This window comes from Sus scrofa, unplaced genomic scaffold (genome assembly GCF_000003025.6).
Source record: "Sus scrofa isolate TJ Tabasco breed Duroc unplaced genomic scaffold, Sscrofa11.1 Contig1752, whole genome shotgun sequence".
NCBI classification, from domain to species: domain Eukaryota; kingdom Metazoa; phylum Chordata; class Mammalia; order Artiodactyla; family Suidae; genus Sus; species Sus scrofa.
Genome location: NW_018084942.1, coordinates 1791 through 9101, shown reverse-complemented (window position 1 = coordinate 9101; position 7311 = coordinate 1791). Strand labels below are relative to the sequence as shown.

Sequence of the window (7311 nt, the reverse complement as noted above, 5' to 3'; positions counted from 1 at the left end):
CTGGCTTTGAGTGAGGAGAAGGGGTGAGAGAAGGCTGGCTTAGAGGATGGGGTCTGTGCATGGACTTGGAGAGGAGGGGGCTGTTCCTCCTCACTGGGGGGCAGGGGGATCTCCTTAGCACTAATCTAGGGAAGACAGCTGGGCATCGATTAGACAATAGTGAAATTCAGGCAGCAACCATGTACCAACTCTTCCAGTCCCCTTCTGCCAGCCTCCGGGGTTCTTCAGCCCATGGGACCCTCTGGGTATGGCTTTCCTTAGGGAGAGAGGACTTCCATGGTGAAGTCAGTTATATCTTGGCGGCCTTTGGAGTTTCCCAGGAAGACGGCTTTTGTTCTGCTTGAGAGGTGCTGATGTACCAGTTGGGGTACAGGGGACTCGAATTCAACTCTGTTCTTGATTTCTGTCTTGTAGAAGACGAATCGCTTCTCCATGTCCCTCTTTGGGTAACTTTTGGGGTCTACATCCTGCAGCAAAGCAGAAATACACATTTGTTGCAAGGGACAGGTCAAAGATACCCTACTCTGATCTGGGAAAAATGTTCTCCAGGTCAGCTAGAGATGAAACATATAAACAGGTCACAGGGGCAAGTGCCAGGGCCCTGACATATCTTTGTGACCTCAGCCTTCGGTATGGTGACCAAAAGAGCCCTCATCCTTTTCTGAAACAGTGCCAAATGGTAGGGAGCATGACACAGATGGAAAGTTATTAAAGTGAAAATTAGATGAAAGCTTCTGGAAGTACCTAGGTCCAGGGACTTGTGCTGTGTATTTCCTCATGCCCTGGCTAGAATGGACTTCAACTTGGAGAGGAAGCTTTTGCTGGGAATGCTGGTGGGGGCAAGTATGATGTTGGGAGTGGCATGGAGATGATGACAGGTGACAGGTGCTTGAATCAATTAAGTTCCCAAAATGTCATCTACCTAATGGAGCAACCCTAACAAGAGACTCCCCTTCCAATCCCAACATTGTATGATCGATGGGGGGCTACAACAGCAGGATGTAAGCACATCAGCAGAATGATTTAACTTGCCACAATGGGGTGAAAGTTACCTGCATTAACCCTTACTGAACTTATTATATTCAACTTATTTACACATCTGGAAAATTACCAAGTGGTTCTTCTCCCAGACTTTCTGGGGTGGGTAGGGGGAAGAGGTCACTGTCTTGGAAGTAATGGCTGGGGTGCTTCAGTGAAGCCCAAGAAGGGCCTTCAGCCCTTGGTACTCACTCACCTCCAGCTGCAGGGTGGGTGTTCATCTTTCATCACACAAGACAGGTACAGATTCTTTCCCTTGATCCCTAAGGTCACAGGTATCTTGTCATCACTGTCATCTCCTTGCACAAAGCTCATGCAGAACACCACTGAGGGAAGGAGAGGGGCCTGTGGTCAGGGACATAGCACTGCAGGGTTGGTCCAAGCACTGGACCCTTAGCCTAGGGACTGGTGCCATTTAGGATCCTCTTTGGCATCCAAAATTCCTATGGCCTCATAGACAGGAGAGCTGGCTTCTCCCAGGACAATAACAGTTCAGTTGGTTGAATCAGGTTTTTCCCCAAAGAAGGGTCTGGGGGCTTCTCAGAGCCTCACCACAGTGGCAGTAAACAATTAGAAGCTCTGATTTTTAGAAGAAAGCAAGCCATCTTGCCCCTGCCTGGTGATGTGCCTATCCACAACACCAGAACAGTCTGACCAATGTGAACAGCAAGAAAAGAAGTAAAACCAGATTCCTAAAGGACATCAGGCACAGATCTGTTTCAGGAACATGGAGCAGCCAGTGGGATGAACTTGAAGGAGGAGGGCTGCTTGACTAGGTGAAGTGGTCCAAAGAGAGATGCTCATTTTAATCTTCCTTAGTCACAGCTGTCTCCCTTGGAGGCCCCAAGGTTGTGCTTCTGATGCAATTCTGGAGAAACAGAATTGTTATTGGCCAGGCTGAGAAGCTTTCCCCCTGTGATGCCTCTCTCAAGGTCAGCAGCTTGGATGAGACCACACTGCTCCTTTGATCTGCCCCCCGGTCACACCCCTGCATACAGGGCTCAGCCACAGTGGCAGGGTGCCAGGCAGAGTCCCACCACCAATGGGCTCCCCAGACTTGAAACAAATGGCCAGTGACAGTGACAGAGATACAAGTTCCTGCTCGTGCAGTAAGATCTGGCTTCTCAGGAACCATCTGGTATTGGGTGGGAAGGATGTTAGGGGCAAGTGGGCAAAGTTGGGAATGAGGACGGACAAATTATCTCTTTGCCATTCTAGTTTTGACCTCCACAACAGGAAGAAGGCACCCACAGGTAGTTAGGTCCTGTCCATCAAATGACCCCTTTCCAACAGAAGCACTGACATCGCACTGCCTTTAAGTGACTTGGCTGGATCTGTGGTCCTGGATGTGCTTGTCCCCTCTCTTGCTGAAATGAACCTGCTAAGGGCCTCATCCTGGCATCCTTGCTAGGACTCCATAAAAGCATGTACACACTCTGTATTCCATGATATTGCATTCATGTCAATCATTTGCCTAAATGGTCTACTTTGTTGAAGATAGAGATAATTGGCACGTTTCCAGGAGGCCAAGAAAGAATGAGGGTTGTCCCCAGGTACCCTTCTCTCTTCAAGTCCCCTTTGAGGAGGTGGAGAGCTTCGCTCATGTGGCCAGCAGCCCAGGGCTTTTTCATCTTTGTCCTGGAGTTTGCAGTCCACGGACTGCACGGAGGGTGGCATCACAGAGAAAACCATTGGCATGCTTTTCAAGGACAATGGGCTCTGAAAATGTGGAGCAGAGGTGTCTTTTAGGCAGAAGATTAGAAGAGCAAACCTCATGATGTGAAGCGGCAGGATCTGGTGCCCTTGGAAGACACTCTGAGGGAGGTCAGCCACAGTCTGTTCTAATATTGGTGGGGGAGGAAGCTGGGGGTGGACAAGACAACTGGACCCCGTGCTTAAGAATTGGGTTCAAGCTTCAGCTTTATTGCTTGCTGTGCGAAGAGCCACAGAACTTCTTCTGCAAAAAGGCAATGGCACACAACTGGCCAGCAGGGGACCTTCTGAGACTCACAGGGATAAATGGTAACCGAAAGCACCCTGAGAATACTGGGAGCTTTGCAGTTGTGAGTAGTTATATGGTCCTGCTTTTTATTCCTGGCTTTTAGGCACATCCATGGCACATGGAATTCCCCGGCTTAGTGTCACTCAGAGCTGTAGCTGCCGGCCTACACCACAGCCACAGCAATGCAGAATCTGAGCCTTGTCTGTGACCTACGCTACAGCTCATGGCAATGTTGGATGCTTAACCCTTGAGCAAGGCCAGGGATGAATGCACATCCTCATGGATACTAGTCAGGTTGGCAATGCTGAGCCACAACGTGATTTCCTCCAGGTCCTGTTTTAAGAATAATATCAATAACGCAAAGAAAACTAAACCATCACCAAATTGGATGATATGTAGTAATGTATGGAGATATATAGTATTTTGGGTACTTTTTATGCATGCCTATAAATTCCAGAAAAGCCTCCATTCCTCTGATTATAGCACTAGCCAGGTACTCATTATTTCATTAAAGAGAATTCCTTTTAAGGGAACAAACATTCTGATGTTAGACAAAAAATAAAAAAAGAATTGTTTCAACTACAAAAGTGGTTAGTTGGGTTTCCAGACCTCTCTGTTTTCCTCTCACTGCTGGGCATTCTATTTAAAAAAAATTTATTTTTTTGGCTGTGCCTCTGGCACTTGGAAGTTCCTGGGCCAGCGAGCAAACCCAAGCCACAGCCAGTGACAACACTGGATTCCACTGAGCCACCAGGGAACTCCTGGGCCTTCTACTTTTAAAGGGTTTCAGCTTCAGGAGAGTTTAGTTGACATTGAGTTATGGCCTCTGAGACGGAAAGACCAGAGATATCCTATCTGCCCTCAGCTTTCCCTAGGTACCTTCTTCAAAGACGGATGAAAAGATGCTCTTTGGTCATCATCGCAGACGACCTGGGAGGAGGGATTCATCGGCTTCTCCTTTGCCACAATCACAGACACCATTGGCCTGGAGCTCTAGTTGCAGAGCTGGTGGAGATTTGCAGCTGGATCTCCCATTCCCAGAGGGCTGAGGTCAGGTTTTGGGTGCGGCACTGTGGATAGATCAAGAATGTCAGTGTGGTAGGTGGCTGGGCCTGAAACTCCCATTTTGACATGAGACGGGATGCAGGAGGGGATAACAGAGCTTCTCCAGAGAATCTTTCATCTCTCTGCAGCCCAGAGAGGTTCAGTGGTTTACCCATAGCTTGGCAAGTGAGAGGCAGCCCCAACCTGATGTGGTCCTGACACCCTCCATGTATTCTTCAAGAATACATCCATTTTAACCTTTTGTTTGTGTTTTCTTCTGACACATGCTCCACCTAACAAAATTATTCCTTCTTACATTTTTTAACGTTTGGAACCCAAATCCACAACCCCCCAAAATTGTGGTTGATATTTGTGAAACAGGTTCCCACTTTCCCTTTGTTCAGAGAAACTGTGTAAGTGTATTAAGGCTTGAAGTTGCCCCTGGGCACAAGAATGGTTTAACGTCTTGAAGACAGTTAAAGAGACCTCTAACAGCTCAGAGGAAAGCAAGAAGTTCCTGCCCGCACAGAGGCTCCAGCCCCTGGCAGGGGCAGTGGGAGGGTGGGCCAGACAGATACCACACACCCCACCCAGGGCTGGAGAAAATGGGTCTCAGGGTTCGACTCTAGTGATTGACAGAGTTTCATCAGTTTTAGGGCTGAACCCTTTTTCTAAAAGGAGAAGCAACTGTGCATTGAAGCCTTGGCTGCCTTGCCAACATGAGACAGCAAACACTCTCTCTACCATCATTTCTTCTCACCCTCCTCAAGCATGGCCACCATCACCAAGGCTCAGTGAACCGCTGTGGTGCCGCCGGAACTGAGGAGTGGCCTGCATCAGTCTCACTGGAGAAGGCGAGTCAGTTCATCACAGAATTCCATAGGAATAAGGGGGCCCAGAGCCCTTTCCTTGAGACTTTCCCCTGCCCGAGCCCCTGCATGTGTTGGGAGCTAAGCGCATGGCCTTACCTTCATCTCTTTGGGGCCATCAGCCTCAAATAACAGGTCATTATTGTTGTCACTGTAATAAAAGCAGAGAGCTTGCTCAGTTATGTCCCCTGGACAGGATGAATTTTCCTTCCCTGCAAGCGATCTTCACTGTTAATAGGAAACTGCAAACAGCTTGTTCCTTAGGGCTGCCTGGAGCTAGCAGTTTCCATGGGCATATTCCTGGAGCAGCCTAGGAGGCGGGGCAGGTACCCCAGCTGCTCTCTATTGGATCTCGAGACCCCTTCCAGCCCTGGAACCCCGCTTGCCACTAAAAGAGGCAGGATGAGGGACAAATCTGGTCTCTAAGCACAGCTAACACTGCACTCTTGAGAAGGGAGCCCTGCTCGCATTACTGGTACCAGTCTCCCCACTGACCCATTGTTAGCCATCACTTCCTTGGCAGGTTCAGGTACCGTGGCCATGGCTGCTTCAGAAACCTGTGTAAAGAGGGAAAATGAGTGACCATTTGCTGTGCCAGTCCCCACCATGGATGCTTTCACGGGTGATTTTCCTTTGGCATCTAGTACACTGCAGGCCAGCAAAGAACGAGTCCTTGAATGAATGAGTGAATGGATGAAAGAGCCCTCCTTTGGGTCCAGAGAAAAGTATTTGCTAATGTAAGCCCACACCAGAAGTGCATTTGTTAGACCTGGGCAGAAGTTGGATATTGAAATTCTAAATAAGCAGTGTTAATTATATATATATATATATATATATATATATATATATATATAGTCTTTTTAGGCCCACACCTGTTGCATTTAGAGGTTCCTAGGCTAGGGGTCAATTTGGAGCTGCAGCTGCTGGTCTATATCACCACTACAGCATCACCAGATCTGAGCTACCTACATCACAGCTCATGGCAACGCCAGATTATAGCCAACTGGACGAGGCCATGGATCGAACCTGCATCCTCATGGATGCTAGTCAGATTCATTTCCCCTGACCCACAGCAGGAATCCCCCCCCATATTTTACAAGCTATAGCATTATAATAAACCTGGCATTTTTGCAAATAGCCCAGCACTCAGACAGAGAGGCATGAAGGGAGGGAGAGGGAGAGAAAAAGAATCAGGGGGAGAGAGAGAGAAAGAGAGAGAGAGAGAGAGAAAGAGAGAGAGACAGAGACAGAGAGAGAGGGAGGGAGAAGCTCTCTTAGTACTAGCCATAAGGATGAGTTAAAGTGACACATGAGCAATGTAGACTGGCTAGAGAGGGTAGGGTCCCTGAATGGCTTTTGTGCCTTCAAGAGGTATACTGTCTGCCAATTTCTCCCTCACTCTTTATACCCTTTAAACAAAGAAGTGAGGAGCTGAGAAATTTCCCTTAGGTTAACTGATTTCACAACCAAATTAAAAAAATTTTAAAAAGAGGATTGATGGGAACTTCTGGGAGCGGGTAACCTGAAATCACTCTCCAATCCTTGGAAGTGGTAACAAACGATGACACTTTTTTTTTTTTTTTCAAATGTGTCATCATATGCAAATATATGTTTTTCTTCTGACAACTGTTGTGCTCCTGATGTCAAACAGAAATACTGGGGTTTTCCTAGATTAGAAGAATGTTTGAATTTAGATCTCTGGGACAAATTGAACAAAAACACATACACACACACACAAATTCTCCCTCCCTCCCTCCTTGGACTTAAGTTTAGGAAACTTTCCACTGGGAGATGGATAAATGGGCCTAAGGAAGTGACAGTAACCATGTGGATTCTGAACCCATTGTGCTGTTCTCAACCTCGAGGGCCTGGGCCAAATACTGGAGCCTTTGGTAGGGAAACTTTGATCTTTCCAGGGCGAAGCAGAGAAACATATTGTGTGGGGGTGCAGGCTCCTGATGGGGTGAGTTCATCCAACCCATCAGACAAGGTGCTGGTACCCTAGTTGATTCCATATGGAATCTATATCAATCTTTGATAAATGGTGAAAGGATCCTGGGTTGAAGACATATTTGAAAAGATTGTGAATAAGTCAAGCTTCATGATCACATTCCCTTTTGAAAATGCAGAGGTGCTTTTGCCTAAAAGAATATTTCCTCTGAACTCTGAAAAGTGGAACTTTTACAATAAGAATATCCAGCTGGGACTATAATCCCATGGTAACTCTGAGAGATATTAGACATTGTTTTTTTCCCCTCTACCTTTATTGTGATAGAATTCACATATACCATTGTGTGAGACTGCATACAACAGGATGAAGTGTATATTGAAGAAAGATTACCACAATGAGGATGCTCG

The 7311-nt window shown here is 47.1% G+C and overlaps 1 pseudogene; it reads right to left on the bottom strand.

Annotated features, from left to right (window-relative positions):
• Window positions 1-257: 257 nt before the first annotated feature.
• On the bottom strand, window positions 258-5495 carry LOC110258272 (annotated as a pseudogene).
• Window positions 5496-7311: the final 1816 nt, after the last annotated feature.